The following is a 26,732-nucleotide window of genomic DNA, read 5'->3' on the forward strand; positions in this document are numbered from 1 at the left end:
GCAATGGTGCGATCTCGGCTCACCACAACCTCCGCCTCCTGGGTTCAGGCAATTCTCCTGCCTCAACCTCCTGAGTAGCTGGGATTACAGGCATGCGCCACCATGCCCAGCTAATGTTTTTGTATTTTTAGTAGAGACGGGGTTTCACCATGTTGACCAGGATAGTCTCGATCTCTTGACCTCTTGATCCACCCGCCTCGGCCTCCCAAAGTGCTGGGATTACAGGCGTGAGCCACCGCGCCCGGCCACGAATTCTTTCTTTATCTTTCAAAATCGTCGACACAGTCGAGTGTGATAACTTCGTATCACATGCGATCACATTCACTTTCTTTCCTCCTTCGTACTGCTTAATTACCTTCATTTTCCTGTCGAGATCGATGGCCTTTCTTTCCTTCTTGGCAGGCTGCGCGTAGACAAAGACAATTTCCTCTTGGTAGACATCTTGGGAGGGGTTTGATGAAAAATATCCAAGACACAAAACACAAATTGCTGTACCGAGTCTGGGATAACAGTTGAAATGGTGCACGCGGAGATGGTAGTGCTGCCGGAAGCTGGTCCGCACTGTCCTACGCCCAGCTGGGCAACGTTTGCGCTGCCAGACGCGGAGCAGTCGTGGCTAGCGATTGTAGTCATAAAGTCGAATGGCCGTAAGTTGCATAGGTCGTAAGTCAATTAATACCTGTACTTGTCTAGCTCTTCTGCCTCACTTTAGTTAGTTAATTCCTCACTAAACCCTGCCCAAAATTATTGGACTAATGTTCCCTGCCTGTGCAGTAAATGACTTAACCTTGCCCAAAGAAAGTTCTGACTTTTGTCTCCAGCTGCTGGGACATGGTGTGTAGGCCCTTGGCATTTCTGGTCTGATAAGGATGTATCTCTTTATCTGGGGCCTTGGCCACTGGACAGCTTAGCAATGTGCTCTGTGATGAGGGCTGTGGGGCATGCTGTATACGCTCCACTTCCGGAGGGCTGGAGGCTAAAGGTCAGCTGTGTGGGCAGCTGTTCATGAGGTCACAATGAGGGAGGACTGCAGACGCAAGCTTCCCTGTGGACAATAGTCCATGTTCACTGTCACCTGTCATGGCTGGAGGAGTCAGCACTGTCCAAGACTCTACAGGGAGAAGACACCTTCTCCCTGTAGAAGGTGTATTCGTCTGTTCTCACACTGTTAATAAAGACATACCTGAGACTGGGTGATTTATAAAGGAAAGAGGTTTAATGGCCTCACCGTTCCACGTGGTTGGAGAGGCCTGGCAGTCATGGCAGAAGACAAAGGAAGAGGAAAGGCACATCTTGCATGATGGCAGGCAAGAGAAAGCCTGTGTAAGGGAGCTCCCCTTTATAAAACCATCAGATCTTGTGAGACTTACTCACTATCATGAGAACAGCACAGGAAAAACCCACCCCATGATTCAATTGCCTCCTACAAGGTGCCTCCAGAGACTCATGGGGATTATTGCAATTCAAGATGAGATTTTGGTGGGGACACAGACCCAAACCATATCACCTGGAAACTGCATTTGGAACCTACCAGACTCTGCCCAGGTGCCTCTTCCCTTGCTTAATTGTACTATGCATCAATTCTTGGTAATAAACTGTAACAGCACCTTTCACTGCGTCCTGAAATTATATAAACTGAGAATGGTTTTGGAAACTTCCTGAATTTGCAATTGGTGCCAGAAGTGAGAATATTGCTGTGGACTCTGTTTCCTCTAAACCCCACACTACCTTACCACACACAAGAGCAGCACCAGGACTCCATTCCTGGTATTATTCTCTGTGTCTTTCTCTTCTTTTCTCTCTCCCACCCCTTGCTCTCCTCTTACAATTTCAAGGCAATAGCTGAGCTGGTAGAGTAGAAAGAGCACTGTTCTGGCCAGGGATTAGATAAATGAGGGGCAATGTCAGGTCTGAGTCATAAATGCTTTATAACCTTGCTTTTCTCTTTGATAATTAAAAAAAAAAAATTGGCCCTGAGCAGTTGATTATCAGTTGAGTGTCCTGTGTGTCAGTATTCTGAGTGAAGGGGCAGAGACCAGCCCAGCTCCTAAAGGACAAGTGGGGACATGCCCAGTTGACCTTCCTAATTCCACTTGGTCCCTTGAAACTGTGGCTGAGTTAATGGATGAAGCGAGGAAATCCTTCCTCATGATCACAGAGAATTTAATCCTTTTTGGACATTCTTGCTCTGTTGTCCTGCTGGAGGGCAGTGTCAAGATGAGAGTTCATTGCAGCCTCAAACTCCTAGACTCAAGCAATCCTCCTGCCTCAGTCTCCCAAGTGGCTGGGGCTACAGGCATGGATCACCATGCCCAGATAATTTTTTTGATTTATTGTAGAAGTGGGGGTCCCACTATGTTACCTAGGCTGGTCTTAAACACCTGGCCTTAAGTAATCCTTCCACCTCGTCCTCTCAAGGTGCTGGGATTACAGGAGTGAGCCGTTATGTAGGCATGACCACCCCCCAGGAGTGAGCCGTTATGTAGGCATGACCACCCCCCAGGAGTGAGCCGTTATGTAGGCATGACCACCCCCCAAAAGTGAATATTTTATTATCTTCCTTTCACATTCCCGTTAACTCAAGATTAATTTAGATTTTAAAAAAATTCTGCCTCACAATAGGAAATCACTTAATAACCTGCTATTTCCTGCAAGTCAGTTCTGTTTTGTATTTTGAAAAGCGTTTCCTGAAGCCTTACAAAAATACAAAAATGACATGAAATTTGTCCTTGTTTTATTGCTCCCTTTTGGCCAGGTCAAACTGCCCATTGCTTATCTAATGGGAGATAACAGCCTTCACAAGTGCCACCTGAAGAACGTTCAGAATGAAGCCAACTCAATGCCCAGGCCAGATACGCTGTGTTTATGCAGACGCCCAATCCATGGATCAACAGTTCCTTCTCCGACACACCATCCTTCCTCCCAAGAGGAGAAGCCTAGAATCCATATGTTGGCTCCATCAAAATGCAGATACCACCATATGCCACCAAAGATGGCACTGCAGTTGCCCTTGGCCGAGTTCCTGGTGCTTGCTGGTGGCGCATTTTCCAAGCACAGACATTTTCAAATCGACCGCTGAGAAGTTTGATGAGATGCTGTGATGCCAATAGAAAATTCAAGTTCCAATCAGGTGTTTGGGGCCAAAACTCAGTCCCTCACAGCTCCCGTGGTTGAGGCCACAAACTGGCTCCAGAGGCAGTTGCAAGTGCTCTGAGAGCATCTGAACACTCCTCCCTTTCAGAACCTGTGGCAGCCTTTCCATGCCTTGGCATGCAAATGAGTCAATGCTATACTTGGTAATGAGTGCCAGTCCTTTTTTGACAGGTTAATTAATATTCATTATTCAACAGAGAAGAAAATGCTGAGTTGTTTATCACTGGTTCATTAGTTTTAGCCAAATAAAGGATAAACATAATTACTCTCATAAACTACTGTGACAGAGCCTAAAAATTATAGGGCTGAAAATGGATGCCTTCAGGAAAGCCCTAAAAGAAACGAGGCCCTTGAGTCTCAGCAGATGAGTGAGAACTGGTGTCTATTGGCATGTGCGAACTCCCTCTCACTGGACCTGGGTAAGATCATTTTCCAAAAATGACTCCGCTCTTGCATTTTCTGTTGCCTTTGTCTTCACTGATGATTTCCGTCTTTGGGTGTTGGGGGCTCGTTACTACGGTGTGGTGAATGTGTAGGAGTTAAGCCTTCTGTAGACGCAAGTTCTCTGACTAAGCGAAAGGCGACATCAGACATCATGGAGCTTGGCATGGGTTGGTCTCCCTCTGAATTGTAGCTTCCTGACTGTGTTTTTCATGCTAAAGATTTAGCAGGCTTCTCCTCCTGCCTCCTCCCTCTCTGTCCTATTGTGATTTCAGCTTCAGCAACTCAAGACTTCAGATTCTGCTTCTTACGGACTTGAACTCAATCCTCCCTGTATTCACTGTTGGTGTCCCTTCCAAACCATGCGTTTAAACTCTAACCCCCGTGTGACTATGTTTGGAGATGCAGCCTGTGAAAGGTCATTAAGGTTAAATGAGTTCATGAGGGTGGAATTAATTCAGTGGAATTAGTGCCCTTAGAAGAAGAGACACTGCAGCTTGGGCACTCTCTGCAGGTACAAAACGAAGTGGTCATGTGAGCATGCAGCAAGCAGGTGGCTGTCTGTAAGCCAGGAACAGAGCCCTCACCTTTCTGCTGACACGTGGACCTGAGACTTCCAGACTCTAAAACTGAGACAATACATTTCTGTTGTCAACTCATTTCCCATTTGCCCCAAGACTACTGCACTGGCAGCAAGTTGCATTCTTTTTTTCTATATGGGAAATGGTGTAAGCCACCCAACCCATAGTATTTTGTTATGGGCAGCCCAAGCAGACTAATAGGTTAACATAGACTAGTAGGTTTTCTGAAAACTATGACACACACACACACATACCCCTTGTCATTTTCACTTCACTGCTCTGCCATCGTGTTTTTAGGAAGTTTTGATGAGGATAATGGTGATGATGATGTGAATAAAAAGGAAACAAGCGTGTTTAGGCCAGGCGTCAGGCACGTATTCCCCCAAAGTGCATGCACGTTCATTACCTCATGTGGAGAGCCTGGATCCAAGCAACCACGTTTAGGTAAGAAAGTCAGATTCTGAAATAATTTCAATGAGCAAAGCTGTCTTTATTTTCATAAAGGGAAAATAAAACTCAAAATCTGTAAACCCCTAGTGATCTTCCCCCTAGCGAATGTGGATGTGCTCAAATAAGACAAACCTGTGTTGTCACTCCCTAAGGACAGAACACACGTGCATGGCTGCATTTACTGTTTATGTTTAGAACAATTGTTTTAAAGAAATAAAACAATTGTTTTAAAGATATAATATATTTTGTTGCAGATGGAGTTTTCAGAGAGCAGGTACTGAGATCGAGTCTGAGGTTCTAGATCCTAAAGGAAGGCATAAGAGAGAACAGAACTGAGCAGAGGAAGAAATGGAAGCACCAGGCAGCTCCGCTGAGGACCGACCAGGAACCCTGGAGCAAGTCTCCCAGCAGCAGGTGGCCTCTGCCCCCCTGCCTTGCTCAGTCCTTGGGTGTGGCTGCCCTGGGAAGAGGAGACCCAGAGCAGGGCAGTTCTGCTGCTGGTCATGCCCCTGAAGGAGCTTCAGCCAGGGCCTGTCTGCCAACACATTTCCTACTGCTGGACAGCAAAGCCTTCTCAGAATGGAGCCCAGGTGATGTATCTGTGTGTCCACCTCCTTTGGGACCCTTGCCTGAGGCTTTCTGTTTCCAAATATGACCACTACACTAGAACAGGTTTGGATCCTTCTCATCAATGTTTTTATACTTGTACTATAAACTCGTGTATCTATACAAATTGCCCAGTTTAGTATGTTTAGAAAAATGCTGTCACCCATTGGCCTAGGCAAAGAATTCATGACTCAGTCCTTAAAAACAAATGAAACAGAAACAAAGATGACAAGTGGGACCTAATTAAGCTGAAGAGTTTCTGCACAACAAAAGAAACTGTCAACAGAGTTAACAGACAACCTACAGAAAGGGAGAAAATATTTGCAAATTATGCATCCAACAAAGAACAAATATCCAGAATCCATGAAGCACTTAAACAAATCCATAAGAAGAAAACAAATAACCCCATTAAAAAGTGGGCAAAGGATAGGAACAGACACTTCTTAAAAGAAGATATACAAGTTGGCCAAAAAACATGAAAAAATGCTCAACCTCACTAATCATCAGAGAGATGCAAACCAAAACCATGAGATGCCATCTCACGCCTGTCAGAGTGGCTATTACTAAAAAGTCACAAAATAGCAGATGTTGTCAAGGTTGCAGAGAAAAGGGAATGCTAACGTACCGTTGGTGGGAATACCTAGTTAGTTCAGCCACCACTGTGGAAAGCATTTTAGAGATTTCTCAATCCCATTTCTGGGTATATACCCAAAGGAAAACAAATCATTCTACCTAAAAGACACCTTCAATTGCAAGTTCATTGCAGCACAATTCACAACAGCAAAGACATGGAATCATCCCAGGTGTCCATCAACAGTAGATTACATAAAGAAAATGTGGTACATATACACCATGGAATACTACACAGCCATAAAAAAGAAGAAAGTCATGTCATTTTCAGCAACATGGATGCAGCTGGAGGCTATGATCCTGAGGGAATTAACACAGAAACAGAAAACCAAATACTACGTGCTCTCACTTATAAGTAGAACTAAACAATGAGACATAAATATGGAAACTATAGACACTGGGAACTCCAAAAGGGGAGGAGGGAAAGGGCCAAAAAACTACTATTAGGTGCTATGTTCACTATACGGGTGACAGGTTTTCAATAGAAGCTTAATCATCAGCATTATGCAATATATCCTTGTAACAAACCTGCACATATACTCCCTGAATCTAAAATTAAAAACAAGATGCTGTCAACATCATAATATAAGATATATATATATATATATATATATATATGATATACACATTATATATATATATATCTCATATATATATATATTTGACCCTTGAACAATAGGGGTTTGAACTATGTGGGTCCCCTTATAAGTTACTATTTTTGTGCCTCTGCTGCCTCTGAGGCAGTAAGACCAACCCCTCTTCTTCCTCCTCCTCCTCAGCCTACTCAACATGAAGACAATGAGAATGAAAACCTTTATAATGGTCCACTTCCAGTTAATGAATAGTATACGTTTTCTCTTTCTTTTGATTTTCTTATTAACGTGTTTTCTCTAGGTGACTTTATTGTAAGAATACAGTATAGAATACATGTAGCATACACGTGCCACATGTGCTATGTATGCTACATGTGTTATACACATGTATGCTATATGTGTTAATTGACTATGTTATCAGTAAGGCTTCCAGTAAACAGTAGGCTATTAGCAATGTTTTGACCATGCCTCGCCAAAAATCCATATATATCAGAAGTTATACACGGATATTTGGCCAGGCATGGTTGCTCATGCCTATAATCCCAACACTTTGGGAGGCCAAGACTAGAGGATTGATTGAGCCCAGAAGTTCAAGGCCAGCCTGAGCAACATAGGAAGACTCCTTCTCTACAAAAAAAAAAGAAAAGAAAAGAAAAGAAAAAAAAAGAAATAGCCTGGCATGGTGGTGCACATCTGTGGTCCCAGTTACTTGGAAGGCTGGAGGTGGGAAGATCACTTCAGTCCTAGAGATGGAGGCTACAGTGAGCTGCGATCATGCCACTGCACTCCATCCTGGATGACAGATAGAGACCCTGTCTCAATTTAACAACAGAAAAATTTATACCCCAGGGAGGGGAGTTGGGGAGAGATAGCAAGGGGAGAGATGCCAGATGTAGGTGATGGGGAGGAAGGCAGCAAATCACACTGCCACGTGTGTACCTATGCAACAATCCTGCATGTTCTTCACATGTACCCCAAAACCTAAAATGCAATAAAATAAATAAATGGAAAAAAAAAAAGAAAAAGTTATACATGGATTTTCAACTGCACAGGGGATTGACGACCCTAACCCTCACATGTTTAAGAGTCAATTGTCTGCACCATACATGTAGACTACACATATTACATATCATATTTATTTATACATATTTTATTCTGAAGTTATATTTTTAAATTCAACATTTTGTTTAAAACATTTACCTATTCTGACACATAACAATCTTATGAATTATTCTAGCATATTCTAAATGATGTGAAAAATCTCACTGTGTTGGCATACTACGATTTATTTCCTCATGTCCTTTGACGGTGTGTGAGCTGTTTCCTGGTTTACTCTTATAAGCAAAGCTTCAGTGAACATCTGCCCTCCTGTGTCTGTGGTTTCAGGATTTCTCTAGGGCACCAGGACAAATGTCTTCCTTTGCTTCTCTGCGTTCCCCTTGAACTTGGTGTGGTATCTGCCTACAACTCCCACTCCATTATAAACACCTATCCATAACGTCTGGAATGATGAGGCATTCGTTCCTTCCACCCCAGACTCAAACTGCCTGTTCCTGGGAACTGATACTCCAAGATCTCAAGGCCGGCAGATGGTTGCTATGAGCAGCGCTAAAGCCAGTATTGCTATTAACCAGACTGTGTTATTAAACCTGTCTTTTTAGATCAAACGTTTTTGCTGTAGAAATTCTTCTTTCAAAATGAAGAGACATAGTATAATATGTATGCAGATGTGGTAAACAAAGAAAAGAGGAACAAAAACCTCTAATCTTCTGGTTTTTAAGGCAATCAACGTAACAATTGTTACACTTAAAAAAATGAGGAAGTAAGCAAAAGAAAAACAAAACAAAGCCCAGTGAGCAACTGAGACAGATGTTCAGGCACCAAAACTGTATCTAAATCAGAGGAGCGCACCTTCCCCTCCTCATCAAAACGCATTTTACTCTCCTCCTCACGTTGTCTCTCTCTGTGTGTGGTATGACGCAGACACACTGTGTGAGTACTTAGCTTTTAGAAATTCAATGACAGACACCCCAAAAACATGGGGAGACATGAGAAATGAAAACTAACCATCAAACACCCATCAGTGATGGGTTCTGTGGGCCAGTCATTCCAGGTAAATCACGGGCCTGTGATGAGAAGTGGTCATCTGCCCTCCTTCACGGGGCGGGGGTTGGGGGGTAGGGGGGTGCAACCTACTGTGTTACTAAATCTCTTTGTAGTCTTCACTTTTATCTGAACAGTAACAGCACTTGTTGCATTGGGCCATTATGAAGACTAAATGAATAAGAACAGGACCCTCAGGATAGTGTCTCCCACATAAAACCTGCTGAATAAATAAATGCTGCAGATGAAGAAGACACAGTGGTCCCTGAATGCAACCCAGTTTTAAAACCATAGTACTGGTGCTAATAATCGTGACCTTGGTTCATTGAATAAAAAAAAATAACACAGTATTTTCTCAGCACATGCATAGTGAATAAAATATAAGTCGATGACAGCAAAAGTACAGATGTGAATGTATATACGTATTCCAATATGAACAGCAGTATGGAAACACTCATGACCTTAGCTTATTAAGAAAAAATAATGTTCATAATGTTCAGTGTTTTCTCAGAAAGAAAAATGGTTAATATAATATTTTGAATCATTTTTATCCCCAAATGCCATTTGAAAATTTTACTCCAAATGCTAGATAAATTACATTGACTTTTTCCAAAACTGCATTCTACAATCCTTTAACAAAATTTCCATGGAAAAGATATGTTTGTGATAATGCATGTTTGGTCAAGTCTGGCTTAAAGTGAGCTAAACAAGAAGAATTTTCTCTTTCTATAATGATGAACTTGGAAACTGGAACCAATCTTTCTTGCTAAAAATAGAAGGTCTGGGAAAATCTTAACAGTAGAGTTTGAACAAAGAATTCAGTGCAGAATTATGGAGAATAAAATTGAGGAAAGGAAGGAAACCCACAGAAGTAAGCTTGGCATTTAGAATTCCTTTTTCACAGCAGGTGTCTACCCATTTGGAAGAGGTATTTGAGACATCAAGAAGCTGAACAGCATTGTTTAGCCACAAGGGAGTGAAGGAGCAAACATCATAGTTGACGGCTCTGAAAAAAACAGTTTCTCTACATTCATACAACACTTCTGATATCACGTGTGGAGGTTTTTCCCTCACCAGCAGCTTCTCTGATACCAGCTAGGTGTCTGACGATTTAATTCATTTCTGACACTGTCTACTTAGAGTTAGCATCACATCCCATGAGTTAAGTGCTCAGTCCCATAAAACTACCTCTCCACTCCAGACGTCAATTGCAAGTCCAGATCTCTCCTACCACTAAGCAACCAGCTATAAAATGTGTGAGTCCCATGACCCCTTCTTAAGGTTTAATAATTTGCTAGAATGGCGCATAGAACTCAGGGAAACAATGTATGTACATTTACTGGCTTATGATAAAGGATGCAACTCAGGAACACTCAGATGGAGGAGATGCAGAGGGCAAGGTATGGTAATGAGGGGGTGCCTGTATGAAGCTTTCATGCTCTCTCTGGGCAAGACACCCCCAAGCACCAACCCAGAAGCTTACCAAATCTCCTTGCTCAAGAGTTTTTATAGAGCTTAATTTCCAGTACCCTCTTCCTTCCCAGAAGGTGATGCATGGGGCTGAAAGTTCTAACCCTCTAATTACATGGTTTTTCTACTGACCAGCTCCATGCTGAGGCTGTCTAGGGGCCATATCATAAGTCACCTCATTAACATAAATGTGTGTAATCCAAAGGAGCTCACCATGGATAACAAGACATTTCTATCACTCAGGAAATTCCAGGGGTTTTAAGAACTCTGTACTAGGAACCAGGGGCAATATAAATATATATATTTATTATATTATAAATATAATAAATATATATTATAAACAATATATATTTATTATATTATATTGTAAATATATAATACATATTTATTATATATATTTATATTTATAATAAATACATTTACATTTATTTATATATGTATTTATATATATTTATATATTTAAATTTATATATGTTTTATATATTTATGTTTATATATTGTTACATAATATGGAAATAATAAATTATTTATTTATTATTTATATTATAAATATATATAATAAATATTATGTATTTTATATATATTTCTTATTATTATAACACAGGGTCCACTTTGGGGAGCCCTTGGAAATCCATTTCCTTGGTGTTGAGATCCTGTAGGACTATAAGCTATTAATAGCAGTAAGCCTGGGCTGTACATAAGTTATTCTCTCAAGGACTAAGCCTGGCTTTTCACCATATTTAGACTCTAAAATTGGATTGTGACCAGTGTTCTGAACTACTTACTGGACAGAGTATATATCTTTGTGGAGGAAATGAGCACCTACGGCCACAAATTATGTCTACAAAGTTTGGGGGCACAATTCTTAACTCTTAATAATAATAATAAAAACCAAGTAGAGAAAAAGCCTGGACATTAAAATGAAAACCAAGAGAAACAACAGATATAAGAAATAGACCCATAAGGGAACCTGGAAAGGAAGTACCAGATACTGAGCTATAACTGTAATTATTAGTTAAAGAAATAAAACGTCAAGATTGAGCATTTTTGACAAAGAAATGAAAACCATAAGAAAGAGCTGAATGGAAACTTAAAAGTACAATGATCAATATTAAAAACTCAATGGATGAAGTCAGAAATAGATTAAACACAACTGAAAAGAGAACCAGAGATTTGGAAAATTGGTCAGAAGAAAATATCCACAATGAAATGTGAAAAGCGCCAAGAGAAATGAAATGCAAAAGAGATACTAAGAGATATAAAACAAGCACTGATAATTATATGAAACTGGAGTCCCAGAGCAAGAAAAGAGACAGCATAGAGTAGAAGTACCATTTGGAAAGATCCTCTGAGAATGTCATAGGACTAATAAAAGATATCAAGCCATAGATCCATAGGCCCTAAAAATAAATAAAAGTAACAGCAGAATAAATAAAAATGAAATCACACATAGGTATATCAGGATAAGACTGCTGGAAACCAAAAACAAAGAAAAAAAAACTTTAAAAAGCAGTCAGAAAAAGGAAACACATTACATTTAAAGGAGTCAAAGTTAGACTGCCAGCTAATATCACAGTGGAAACTATCACAGAAGACAATGTAATGACACGTTTGTTAAATGTGCTGAAAAAAAGTATTAACCTAAGATTCTAAGAACAGTGAACATATTTTCCAGAATGAAGAAATTTTAAGCAAATAAAAATCAGAAAATTCATCTTTATCATGCCTTAAAGAAACACTAAAATGAAGATACGTGTGTGTGTGTGCGTGTGTATGCATAATTAAAATGCACAGAGATAACAACATATAATTCAGGAGAAGAACTAATGGAGTTAAAGTATTATTAGAGTTTTGCATTGTCCAAGAAAAGATAAAAGTACCAACTAATAATTAAGCTTTAATAAGACAAGGATGCATATTATTTTCTCTAATTAACCAGTAAAAGAACATTAAAAATATTTGTAACAACTAAGCAAAAAGGAGAAGGAAGAAAGAAAAAAAAATCTTAACAAATCCAAAGGAAGATGAAAAAGGGGAGACAAAGAAACGTTGCTAGCTGGAACAATAGAAAAGAATAATATGATTAATTTAAAACCTAATTATCTGGATTACATTAAATGTAAATGGACTACATAAATAGCAATATGCTGCTTACAAAATATACATCAATAAAGTATAACTACGGAAAGTTTGAAAGTAAAAGTATAAAAATTAACCAGGCAAGGTTAACAGAAAAAAACTTGTGTAGCTATATTGACAAAAACAAAGTAAATTTAAAGTTAAAAAACATGTTAGAGATACAGATACATTTTATTATGAGAAAAGCATCAATTTGTAATGAAAGAGTAAAACAACAAAATTCTGTCACTAGCTTCAAATATTTTGAAGCAAAATATAAACTATAAAAAATTTAAAAATGTATAATCACCTTGGTAAACTGTAGAATAACATTTTCAGTAACTTAAAGAAGAAGAAAAAATAGAAAAAGTCAAGACAGTCTTGAAGAAGGTCAAGGTAGGGAAATTGCTTTTCTATATACAAAGACTTACAAAGCTACCACGATTAAGACAGTGTGGAATTGGCCCAAGTGAAACAGAGCGTATTGCAGAAAGAGATTATGCATAAATGGACACAAAATTGTTTTTTTTTTTGGAGACAATTTTTTGTTGTCGTTTGTTTGTTTGTTTTTGCTCTTGTTATCTAGGCTGGAGTGCAATGGCACCATCTTGCCTCACCGCAACCTCCACCTCCTGGGTTCTAGTGATTCTCCTGCCTTAGACTCCTGAGTAGCTGGGCTTACAGGCATGTGCCACCATGCCTGGCTAATTTTGTATTCTTAGTGGAAACGGGGTTTCTCCATGTTGGTCAGGCAGGACTTGAACTCCACACCTCAGGTGATCTTCCTGCCTTGGCCTCTCATGGTGCTGGGATTACAGGTGTGAGCCACTGCACCCAACCTGGACACTTACAACAAATTTTGTTGAGTCAAATGGATTTGTATTTGGAAAAAATAAGTAAAATGTAATCAATATATCATGCCATAAAAAAAATTACCTTCAGGTAGATTATAGATCTAAATGTGAAAAGTAAAATTATACAGCTCTGGAAAATAATGTTAGGAAATATTCATTAACTTGGGATAGAGAACATTTTCTTAAATCTGACACAAATGCATTAAATATAAAGAAAATGAATAAAAATGAACTACATTAAAATTAAGAAGCTTTGTTTGTCCAAAGAGATTAAAAGAGTGAAACAAGCCACAGACAATATAAAGGATCCTTTAATATTAATATAAAAATAAAGCCAGGCAACCAAAATAAAAAGGTGCAAATGGCTTGCATAGAGATGTCATTAAGAAAAAAATCCAAGGGTCAGAAACATCAGAAAAGGTGTCTGACTTCACAAGACATCAGGGAAGTGAAGATTAAAACCATAATGTGACACTACTTCACACCCACTGAAATAGCTAAAATTAAAATTTCTGACAATATCAACTCAAACTCTCATACATTACAGGTGAGAGTGTAAACTAGTCCAGCCACTTTAGAAAACTGGTTGACATTATCTATTTAAGTCAAAGGTATCTGATATTCTAACAATTTCTCTCTTATACACAATACAGCAATACATTTACAAGCTTAGCACAAGACAGCTACATGAATATTCACAGAAGTACCATTTATAAGAGTCTCTAAAGGGAATAAATCCCAAAGGGTATTGGTTTTAGAATGGAGAAGTAAATTAGAATAATTAGAGAATGAAATACTCTATAGCAAAGAAAATGAACAACCCAAACTTCATCCAACACATGAATGGATCTTACAAACATGATGTTGAATGAGGGAAGCCAAACACAAAGGAATATACACTTTATGGTTTCATTTACATAAAGTTTGAAACTGCAAAGCTGAATTATGGTGTTAGAAATGGGAAAAAATGTTCATCTTGGGAGAGAAAAGAAGAGATGAGATGTTGGTGGGAGGAAGTGTGAGGAAGCCACTGAACTCTGCAATACTCTATTTTCTGATCTGTATGACGGTCAAGTGGATAGTCATGATGCGACAATTAATTGAGCCATAATGTATGTTTTCTGTACTGTTTGATAGTTGATTTACATTTTAATTTTTTAAATTTTACAACAGGAGGAATAAAGCAGTTAAATAGATTTCTTTTTTTCAGGACTACTGAGAGACTTTCATATACATTATGAGTCCTCGAGTGGGAATTAGTATGTAATATATCTCAAAGTTATTTGACCACAGCAAATGGTCTTTTTCTTAATCACTTAAAAGTCTCGGGTTTCCATAGAACCATAGGTTGGGAATCTCTAAATTACCTGATAGTTTGTAACCATTCTTAGCATCTTGTTGCTATTGTGGTTTGTAATGTGGTGAAATACTTATTTGCCTCCATTTTCTGACTTACAGCTTCTAAAGCCTTTGTAGATATAGGTGGTAGGAGAAACTTCTGTTCTAATATTTGGTCTTTGATATCTGGTTCCTGGCACAGAGCTCCTAAAACCTTTGCAATTTCCTGAGTGATAGGAATGTCTGACACAGAGTTTCTAAATCTTAAGAATTTCCTGGGTAATAGGAAACACTTGTTCTAATGAAGTGACTCTTGGTGGGCCCTGAGACAGCCTCAGGATGGGGGGCTGGGTGTCAGGGGAACCAACCATGTGGTTAGAGGTTTGGAACTTTCATTCTCAACCCTCCCCCAAGCTCCTGAGAGAGGAGAGAGGCTGAAGGCCAAGCTGCTCATCACTGGCCAATAATGTAATCAATCAAGCCTACCCTACATAATGAAACCTTCATAAAAACCCAGAAGGAAAGGCTTCAGATGAGGTTCTGAGTAGCTGAACCCATGAAGTTTCCTGGAGGGTGGAGAACCCAGAATGGGCATGAAAGCCCCATGACCCCCCCATACCTCACCTGGTACATCACTCTATCTGCTTGTTCATCGGCATCCTGTGTCTTAACCTTTATAATAAACAGGTAAAAGTAAGTAAAGCATTGCCCTGAGTTTTGTGAGCTGCCCTAGCAAATTAATCAAATCTGAGGAGGGTGTCATGGGAACCCCAGTTTACAGCCAGTCACTCAGCAGTATAGGTGACAAATTTTAGACTACCTCTGACTGGCATTTCAAATGGGGGCAACCTTGTGAAATGGAGTCCTTGACCTATGAGACCTGATATTATCTCCAGGTAGATAGTGTCAGAATTGAATTATAGAACACCCAGCAGGTGTCTCCTAGAAAAGTGCCTGCTTTTTGTGTAAAGAAAACTCTCCACACATCTGATGTCAGAAGTGTTGTATAGAATAGCGTGTGAGGGCAGAGAATAGGAAAAGCATTTTTTTTTCTATTCTTAATACAGTTATTCTTAGAACTCAAGGAAAAGCCTTATTTGATAAATGCAAGGCAGCTTTGATAAAATGGACTTTGTCTTCAAGATTAATAGGTATGTTGGCATCATTGATATGCCAACCTTTAATAGTTAGGATGCAGCCTTGGCTGCTGTTACAAAAAGCCAAAAATAAGAGTGGTGTATTAGTTTCTTCTCACATTGCTATAAAGAACTACCTGAGACTAGGTAATTTATAAAGAAAAGATGTTTAGGTCAGGCGTGGTGGCTTACACCTGTAATCCCAGCACTTTGGGAGGCCAAGGTGGGCAGATCACCTGAGGTCTGGAGTTTGAAACCAGCCTGGCCAACATAGTGAAACCCCATCTCTACTAAAAACATACAAAAAAAAAAAAAAAAAGAATACCTGGGTATGGTGGCAGGCACCTGTAATCCCAGCTATTTGAGAGGCTGAAGCAAGAGAATCACTTGAACATGGGAGACAGAGGTTGGAGTGAGCTGAGATCACACCATTGCACTCCAGCCTGGGCAACAAAAGCAAAACTCTGACTCAAAAAAAAAAAAAAAAAGAAAAAGAAAAAGAAAAGAAAAGAGGTTTAATTGACTCACAATTCCATAGACTGTAGAGGAAACATGGCTGGCAAAGCCTCAGGAAACCTACAATCATGGCGGAAGGTGAAGGGGAAGGAGGAAGAGTGAAGGGGGAGGCCCTACACACTTGTAAACAACCAGATCTCCTGAGAACTCACTCCTCATGAGAAGAGCAAGGGGAAATCCACCCCCATGATCCAGTCACCTCTGACCAGGCCCCTCCCTATTCATCACTGGGGATGACAATTCCGCATGAGGTCTGGGTGAGGATGCAGACCCAAACCACATCAGTGTGCGTAAATAAGGAGCACATTTTTCTTAAGCTCTAATTGCAGCCCCAGGGCGTGGAGGCTCTTTCTGTCTGGTTCCATCATCCTTCTCCGACGAGTATGGAGCCTCCTACCCTCTCTGGGGTGCTCCTCCCTCCAGTGACCTCCCTGAGTTCAGCTGTTCAACAATTCATGGTCCAGGATGGCTGTGGGAAATTGATCCATGGCCCACCCACATTCCAGCTAGTGGGGTTAGGGAGAGGGGACAACATGGGAGGGCGTTCCCCTTATTTTTACGGCACAACCTGGAATTGGCATCCATACTGCTGCTTTGACACCATTGGTCAGGGTCACATGACCACACCTAGCAGCAGCACAGGCTGGAAGCAATGTCCCTGCTGAGCTAATATATAGGTTGCTTTTACTGAAAAAAGAAAAATACATAGCTACTGGGGGTTGAGGGGAGGTCTTTGAGTCTCCACTAAATACCTCTGGAAGGAGTTTTAAAAGATATCTCATTTAATTGGCACATTATATGAAAAAATACCAATGAAAATTAGGACCGAGATAAAAGTAAAAAGACCTCCGAGAAAGGAACAATGATTTCCAGATCTAGTGTCATTAAATCAATGCTATTCCTGTTATTTCTGTGTTTCAGAAGACAGAGACAATCTGTAGAATGCTCCATTTTTTACACAACACCCAAGCAGCTGATTCACAAGTGCTGCAGAGAGCGTTCTGACCAGATGGCCGATACGCGTTGCTTGCCTGTGTGTGCAAAACAGTTCAGTGTATTAGAAACAGCAGGAGCTTCAGGGTCAGAAAGACCAGGATGTGCACTTTGGCACCGTCACTTACTAGATGTGTGACACTTCACAATCAAAACCAAAGCCCACCAATGTCTGGCTTTTCCTTTGAGTCCTTTGAATGGTATTGGCTACCTCTTTTGATGGCTCTAATTTCAGTGCAGGAATGTTGCTTCTTCTGCTGCAGCCCTGCCTCTGCAAGACACCTAATTAACAGCCACATTTTCAAAGGCATCTAACAAAAGCCTCCCTGTGTGTCTCAGCACAAGGACTCTCATTAGTGAAGCAGCGTTGGGTGATTATTTATACCACTTCTATAATTAAAAATTCTGAAAGCTAATTACAATTATCCATCAGTATTTCAACATGCCAGGGCTGAAGATCTTAACCTTCCTTGAAGCATTGTGCTTCTCTCTCTCCTCATTCTAATCTCCTTTTGGGCCTTTTTGCTTTCCTTTTTCAAAACCCTCAAAGGCTGTTTGTTTTCTATACAGTTCTTCAAGCTCCCAGCTGTCAGAAGAGCCATTTGTTTGTCATCTTTGAAATGGGGAGGGAAGTGCCAATAACTGCTTCATCCTGATACCTCAGCTGTCCACATAAATGTTTGCAAGATGGGAGGCTCAGGTTGTAGCCAATGTGCCTGTTCCTGGGTTCAGCTCAACCTGTTCCTCTTGTCCTTCAACTAAAGGGCTCTCTGCTGCCACCTGTCAGGGCCTCTAGGTGTCTCTTGTAAACACCATGTGTAATTGGTAGCCATTAGTTCCAGCAGTGGGTCAAACCCGGAGGAAAACGAAAATATCAGAAGTTTCTTTTAATTAAAGTGACTGCATTGAGAGGACCCATCTGACATTGTCTTGCAAGTAATTATTAAACTGTAGGTACAACAACATAGAGAAGCATCGATCTGGAAAAACCATGTTGGTTACTATAAGGAACCAGCCCCCACATCACCTGTGGGTACCCCGAGTTTGATGGTGACAAAGGATTGAGAAACAGACAGAGTAAGAGAAATAGTGGGACCAGGGGGCCATCACTTGTTGCTGGAGGCAGTGAAGGCCCGAGCTCTGATCTCTCACACTATTTGTTGGTTACAATCACTTTGATGTGTAGGGTAGGGGTGGAGTGATGGTGGGGAGAGGGTGACATGGGGGTGGAGTTAATCAGTGAGCCGGAGCTGAATCAGTGAGCCAGAACTGTTGTGCCATTCCAAATATTGATAACATTGGCGGCTCGGGAGTTTCACAAAACAAGCACATGTGGTTATCTTTAACCTATTATCTACGTACAGCTGGTGGAACTCAGGCCTTACAGGGAGCCTGCAAGTCCGGCTCCGTCATAGTGCTAGGAAGGGGTTTTATGTCCCTGAGCACAATGTTTATGGTAACAGAGCTGAGGTCACCCTGCACACGAGGCATGGATAGGCCTTCCTCCCTAGAGGCCTCTTGTGGGTGGCCTTTCGCAGTTTGTTGTTCCTAATTTCTTTTATACATATAACCAGTTTATGTAGGCACACTGTAAACCCTTGCCCCCTTGCTGCTTCTCCCAACAGATTATGTCATCGTCACCATTTTGACACCACCATCATCATCATCACCTCAACACATTGGTATTGAAGTTCTACTCACCAGGTATACAACCCCCACTGTGGGCATGGGAGTTCATGCTGACACTGACACCCTCCAGGGCTGCTTAAGCACCAGCCACATGCTATTTTACACATAGAAGTGCTTCTGGAAATTGTCCTTTAGATTACGTCTCACATACCCCAAGGAAGCTGATTTTTCCAGGCTTGCCGTGGCTTCTGGTTTAAAACGACATCTGGCAAAAAGCTTCTCACCAAGGGAGTTTGGATGGCACCAAGAAGGAAGAAAATCCATGCCACCACCAAGAACTGGGTTCGATTATCAACATTTTCTAGAGCCTAGTTTCTCTACTTCCAAGGCTAATGGTAATCGATTAGAAAGCGTAGTCAGTGAATCAACTTTGAGGGGTCACTAAAACTTAATAAGAAAGCCTGATTGCTTGAAAGTGACTGGCAACTTTCACCTAAATGCCTTCTACTTTATCAGCTAGAAAATTGGACAGCCATCACCTTCCTGTGGGATACTTCTTTTGTCAGGCATAAAGGTATTTCTACCCTCTCTAGCAAGAACTGAGAGGAAGAAATTAGGGAAGATGGAAGGCAGGGGTCGCTTTGGGGGTGGATCCTGTATTCTAGCAGATGGTGACTGCCAGTAACAGGCACAAGAGAAAATTTTATCTCAGCATAGAAGAGCTACTTTACAAGAAAGGCACGGAGAATTTGACTATAATCTGTGTTCATTTCCCTCTCTTCCATCTGTACTTCGTAGGATGAATTCCAAATTATACTCAGGTTGAGAAATAGTGATATCAAAAGCAATGCAACATGTTTGCATGTGAATACGAACCCCAGTAAAAATTCTTGTCACTTGAGAATCAGCACACAAATATGAAAAACAGATTTTGATTATAGTTTACAAATGTTCTGTCTTTTCTTGCCATAGGATTATATTTCTCCATTATGTTTTACTAAGGCATGGTCATGTGACTTGCACTGGCTAATGGGAGGTGAGCAGAGTGGTATGCATTGCTTTTGATTGAAAGCCTTAGGAGCGAGCATGTGACCAGTATGTTATGTATATCATAGAGCCACCATGATGGCCAGAGAGAGCCTGCTCTGTCAACTTGGGTTCCAAAGTGACAATGACATGGAACAGAGCCTCAGGTGATTAGTAATAGATGGGTAACATGGGAAGAAATAGGCACACTATATACATTAGCCCTCATTAATCATCAACATCATCTGCTTCTGACATCCAACCATCAACATCCTCATGGCTTGATGACCCAGAATCACCCAGGGCAGATGATCCTTCTTCTGACTTAGTGTCAGAAAGTCAATTGTAGCCTAACACAACATCACAATGCCTACATCATTCACCTCACTTTATCTCATCACAGAGGCATCTCACATCAGCACAAGGGTGACTGCAGTACAATTAGATATTTTGAGAGCAAGAGAGAAGGCACATTCATTTAACTTTTATTACAGTATATGGTTATATATCCTCTATTTTATTATTATTGTCTTTCATCTTTTGCTGTGTCTAATTTATGAATTAAACTTTATCATAGCTATGTAATATGATTTGGCTGTGTCCCCACCAATTCTCATTTTGAATGGTAGCTCCCATAATCCCCCTGTACTGTGGGAAAGAGCTGCTGGGAAGTAACTGAATCATGGGGGTGGGTTTTTCCCATGCTGTTCTCGTGACAGTAAGTCTCCCAAGAGACTTATAAAGGGCACATCCCCTACACAAGCTTTTTTGCTGTTTTCCACGTAAGACCTGCCTTTTCTCCTCCTTTGCCTTCTGCCATGATTGTGAAGCCTCCCCAGCCATATGGAACCGTGAGTCCATTAAACCTCTTTTTCTTCATAAATTACCCAGTCTCGGGTATTTCTTTATAGCAGTATGAAAATGGACTAATACAGAATGTATGTATAGAAAATGTATGGTGTATATATAAGATTTGGAACTGCCCACAGTTTTGGAGCCCCTCTCGGGTTCTTGAGATGGATACTCCATGGCTAAGGGAGGACTATTATATGAACCTAACACCACAGGTACTATAAGTTCCTAATACCGTGGGTCATAACACATAAAGCCAAATTTGGGAAAAAAATTAAAAGAGAAACACACAAATGTAAAATCATACTGGGAGATTTTTAACACTCAATTTGGGAACTGGTAGAATACTCTAACTAAAAAATAGTTTGCATGTAGCCTATTTGAATAAACTGATCTTTAAGACCTGACCTAATGGACATATAGAATTCTGCAATCAAGAGAAAACATAGTCTTTGCAAACCCATAAAGGGTAAACTAAATCTCAATAAACAACAAAGGATTAATATCCCACCTTCAGGGTTCAAGTGATTCTCCTGCCTCAGCCTCCCGAGTAGCTGGGATTACAGGCACGTGCCACCACACCCAGCTAATTTTTTTTGTATTATTAGTAGAGACAGGGTTTCACCATGTTGGCCAGGCTAGTTTTGAACTCCTGACCTCAGGTGATCCACCTGCCTCAACCTCCCAAAGTGCTGGGATTACAGGCATGAGCCACCGAGCCTGGCCTAGAAATCAATTTTTAAAGTTAACAGTGAAAATTTTATATGACCAGAAATCAAGAAATGCACTTATAAATGACTTGTTAATGATAGAATAAGCCATGATAGAAATTAGAATAGATGTGGAATACACATATAATAAAATACGTCATATTAAAACATACTAGGTCCATCTATATAAAGCCATAAAGAATGATGTTAGAGTAGAAGAAAGTCTGGAAATTAGTTAGAAAATAATTTATCTTAAGAAACCAGAGAAAGAATGATAGAATAAATGTGAAGTGTATGTAATATATTAAAATGTGAAAGAAGAAGTTAGAAATTAGAAAATAAGCATATGGGAACTCAAGAAAGCTAAAGTGTCAGTGATATAGTTTGGCTTTCTGTCCCACCCAAATCTCATGTTGAATTGTGATTCTGAGTGTTGGAAGTGAGGTAGGGCCTGGTGAGAGGTGGTTGGATCAAGAGGGTGGTTTCCAATGGTCTAGCAGCATCCCCCTAGTGCTGTCCCATGATAGAGTTCTCATAAGACCTGCTTCTTTGGAAGTGTGTAGCCCTTCCTGCTTCATGCTCTCTCTCCTCTTGCCATGTGAAGATGTGCTTGCTTCCCTGTCATCTTCTACTGTGACTGTAGGTTTCCTGAGACTTCCCCAGACATGCCTCCTGTACAGCCTGTGGAACTGTGAGTCAATTAAACCTCCTTTCTTTATAAACTCTCCAGTCTCAGGTAATTCTTTATAGCAGTGTGAGAATAGACAAATACGGTCGGTTTTTAAATACATCTAATAGAGTTAATAATTTTTGGCAAGATTTTTCTAGGAAAAGTGAAAGACACAAATGAAACAATGTTAAGGATAATATTTTGATATGAAAACTAGTAGGAAAAGACTATGAATAAATTCATTCAAAGCTGGGTGCAGTAGCTCACACCTGTAATGCCAGCACTTTGGGAGGTCAAAGCAGGTGGGTCACCTGAGGTCAGGAGTTGAAGAGCAGCCTGGCCAACATGACAAAACCCTGCCTCTACTAAAAATACAAAAATTAGCTGGGCACCCATAATCCCAGCTACTCAGGAGGCAAGAGAATCACTTCAACCCAGGAGGTGGAGTTTGCAGTGAGCCGAGATCACATCACTGCATGCCAGCCTGGGCAACATAGTGAGACTCCATCACACACACACACAAATTCATTTCAATACATTAAAAACTGTAAACAAATAGAAAATGAAAAATCCCACAGCAAATATTTAAGAAGTGAATAATTCCATGTTTAAAAAAATATCAAACGTTAGAAAAAGATAAAATGCCTGCAAATTTATTTGAGGAGACTAGCATAACCATAATTCCAACATCTGTATCAAATAGTATAAAGCGAGTTAGAACCCCATCTTTTACCTTAAAATCCTAAACAAAATATTAACAAACGTAATCCAGCATGATTTAAAATGATAATAAACCACAAGCAGCTTGGACTTATCTCAGAAATGCCAGGTGGATTCAGTGTTGAGAAATCACCTAAGGCATTTTACCACATTAATAGACTAAAAGAGAACAATCGTAATCTTAACAGACACAGAAAAAAAGTTTTTGATAACTTCTAACACCAATTCATGAAAAACTTCATATCAAACATAGAAAATAAAGGGACTTATTTAATTTGGTAGAGCGTATCTTTAAAAAATGTTACAGCAAATGTTATTCTTAATAGTGAAGAAACAGATAATGGTGTTCACTGTTTCACTTGTATTTTTAACTTTATAGTAAGAATTTTGGTCAGTTCGATAAGGCAAAAAAAAAATAAAGACATAAACATTGGAATGAACAAAACAATATTGCTATGTTGTGGTTACCCTGCAGAGAGGCCATAAACTCTCTTTTCAAAATGTGGTTGGGATTCAAAATGGGGAAGGATAATACCATGCCTGTACAAAGAGGGTATGGAAAGCTTACTACTCACGTAATGAGGCTTTCTGAGAAGAGCAGGGCCTGGACTTTTTCTTTTTTCAGACAGGGTCTCACACTGTTTCCCTGGCTGGATGATCACAGCTCACTGTAGCATCAACCTCCTGGGCTCAAATGATCCTCCCACTTCGGCCTCTTGAGTAGCTGGGACTATAGGCATGTGCCACCACACTCAGCTAATGTTTGTATTTTTTATAGAGACCAGCTCTCACTATGTTTCCTAAATTGGTCTCAAACTCTTGGGCTCAAGTAATTCTCCCGTCTCAGCCTCCCAATGCTAGGATTACAGGCATGAGCCACTGTGCCCTGCCTTGACCTGGGATTTTTATTGTAGTTATGTGAGGAAACTAATCTGACCATTGATGTAGGTGGGGCTGGGGGCCTAGAGGCTTGAACTTCACAACTAGTGACAAAGGATAGGGCACCCATGGCTTTTTATCAGCTTGCTTGGATCTCAGACAAAGGGCAAAAGAGGAAGTCAGAGAGAGGCTGTTAAATCTGGAAGCAAACATCAAAAATAGAGCCAGACTCTTTACAACACTATTGACAAGGAAGGCTGAAATTGAAAATTGAAACAATGCACAGATTAAATACCTAAATTACTAGAAGAAATTAGTAAAAATTTCTAGATACAAAATCTATAGGCAAATTCAATTGTATTTCTACAGACAAGCAGTGACCATCAGAAATTTAGATTTAAAAAGATATTTGCAACAGCACCCAAAATATAAACTATCTAGAAATAAATCTGACAACAGTATAAAATTTTTTCAGAGAGAAAAATTACAGAATTTTAATGAAAGATGTTTTTTAAAAATCCAATAACCAGCTTTTCGATTTTGCCCAAAGTAAACTCTATTCAAAACCCTTCCAGGTTTTCTTGTGGAATATAGAAAGATGAATGTTAAATTTACAAGAAAGTAAAAATGTCTCCAAATATTTTTATAGATATCAAGGTATCTCTTGATAGTCAAGAAACTCTAAATGAATTGTGGAAACTCTAAACAAATTAGGGCAGACTTACGTGAAGCCCTAATATACGTGTGTATTTATAAAGCCTGAATGAAATTGGGGCTGAAATCTCACAGGTTTATTTCTGCTTCACACAACATGACCAGTGAGAAAGTGGAAGGTGTCCCACACTACCCAGGTCACTCAGGGACTGGCGCTGACAGTGGATACATCATCCATGATGGATCCCAGCAGCAGGGGAAAATGTAGCTGGAAGTGGAGTGCTGGTTCCTCTATTCTTTGGTTAACAGACACAGCTTATTTCCTCTCACAGCCATTGGCTGACGCTTGGCACATGGCTGTGCCTAACAGTGAGAGACCACAGAATGTGGGAAAGCAAACAGAATTGTTGATATGCACCATGGGCCCTGCAAAGGGTTCCATAAATTGAACATGCTCATAGCCTCAGACAAAAGGTTAGATTATGAAGAAACTTGCACCTATGCACTGGAAGGATAGCCAAACCTGTTTTAATAGCATTGTTTATAATGGCAACAAAGTTAAGAACAACCCAGCCACCCATCAACTGCAGAGTGGTTAAATAAGTTGTAGATTACCACAGTGAAATTCTCATGTAGAGTGATAGCTCGAGCCAGTTCATGCTGTCTTGCAAGAGCCAATTGTGTACCTCTCTTCCCAACTCTGCTTGAAGTGGCTTTACATTGTGACTTGAAATCAGCTGTGCTGGAGGTATTTACACCATGGAAATGGGCAAACAGTACAAATCAGATATTTTGTTACCTGGAGAGCCAGTTGTTAAAAATGTGCCAGCCTACCCCTGAATTTATAATAGTAAGAATGACAAACTACAGCCATGTGCATCAACATGGACAAATCTTTATGCAAAGAAAAAGAATAAATTCATAGAAGCATAACCAGAGTATTAGTAGTCTTGTGTACATACAGTTTCAAAACTGACAAAAATAAATACAAGAATAACTAGGTATATATATATATATGTCAAACCAAGGGAATGGTTGACAGAAAATTTGGGGTATGGCTATAAAAGAGAAGTGTAAACAGAGGGTTGAAATCAGAAAAGTCATTCATGACTCTGAGCTATTTCTTGGCCTCACTGATGGGTCAATGAATATTCATGTTACCTTAGCACTTTTAATCATCCGTTCATATTTCATCCACTTTTGTGTAGCTATACTATATTTCACAGTTTATAAAATCCTAACAAGTGGTACAATTAAAATCAGCTCTGGAGGGAATAAAGAGCAAAAATGACATTTGGAAAATTAAACAAATGGTGTGAAGAAAAAAATAAGTCAATCTCCTAAAATACAGAGAAAGAAGTCACCGACGTGAGGTGAAAATGAGGAGGGAGAAGGTAATAGATACTGCAACCTAGTGGGTAGGCGGAGGGAGTTCAGGGAAGGACAACAAAAGAGGAAGATGTCAAGTTAATTATTGTCTTTTCTTAGTGTGCTATGTCCATAGGGTTTTGAAGGTAAATGTTGTCTCTTCAAATTCTATGCCTAACAAATCCATCTGATACACATGAAGGTAATTGAAAGAAATTGTGAGAATTATAAATGCTCAGGAAATATATTAGTCGCATATAATTCATTCTATCAGACCCACCACATTAATCACAGTGGTGAACCCAAGAAAGAGTGGCTTTAAAGAACTTTGTTTTCTTGACACTAAACTCAAAAAGCAAAGTTAGGTTATATTTTCACAAGTGCTAGCTAAGTTATATTTTATAAAATATCTATTATATCACAAATCAGAGGAACCATTTTCGAAACTTGGATGACATTTGAAAAGTGAATAATTGTGATATTAGGGTGTTGATTTTAGATCTTTCCTCACTTTTCATGTGGGCATTTAGTGCTATAAATTTCCCTCTAGACACTGCTTTAAATGTGTCCCAGAGATTCTGGCATGTTGTATCTTCGTTCTCGTTGGTTTCGAAGAAAATCTTTATTTCTGCCTTTATTTCATTACCCAGTAGTCATTCCGGAGCAGGTTGTTTAGTTTCCACGTAGCTGTGTGGTTTTGAGTGGATTTCTTAATCCTGAATTCTAATTTGATTGCACTGTGGTCTGAGAAACTGTTTGTTATGACTTCTGTTCTTCTGCATTTTCTGAGGAGTGTTTTACTTCCAATTATGTGGTCAATTTTAGAATATGTGTGATTTGGTTCTGAGAAGAATGTGTATTCTGTGGTTTTGGGATGGAGAGTTCTGTAGATGTCTATTAGGTCCACTAAATGCCCACATGAGAAGCAAGGAAAGATCTAAAATCGACACCCTAACATCATAATTAAAAGAACTAGAGGAACAAGATCAAACTTAAAAGCTAGCAAAAGACAAGAAATAACTAAAATCAGAGCAGAACTGAAGGAGATAGAGACACAAAAAACCCTTCAAAAAATTAATAAATCCAGGAGCTGGGTTTTTTTGAAAAGACCAACAAAATAGATAGACCACTAGCCAGACTAATAAAAAAGAAAGGAGAGAAGATTCAAATAGATTCAATAAAAAATGATAAATGGGATATCACCACTGATACCATGGAAATACAAACTACCATCAGAGATTG

Source organism: Sapajus apella, unplaced genomic scaffold (assembly GCF_009761245.1).
Source record: "Sapajus apella isolate SASKATOON/1434 unplaced genomic scaffold, GSC_monkey_1.0 scaffold127, whole genome shotgun sequence".
Classification (NCBI taxonomy): domain Eukaryota; kingdom Metazoa; phylum Chordata; class Mammalia; order Primates; family Cebidae; genus Sapajus; species Sapajus apella.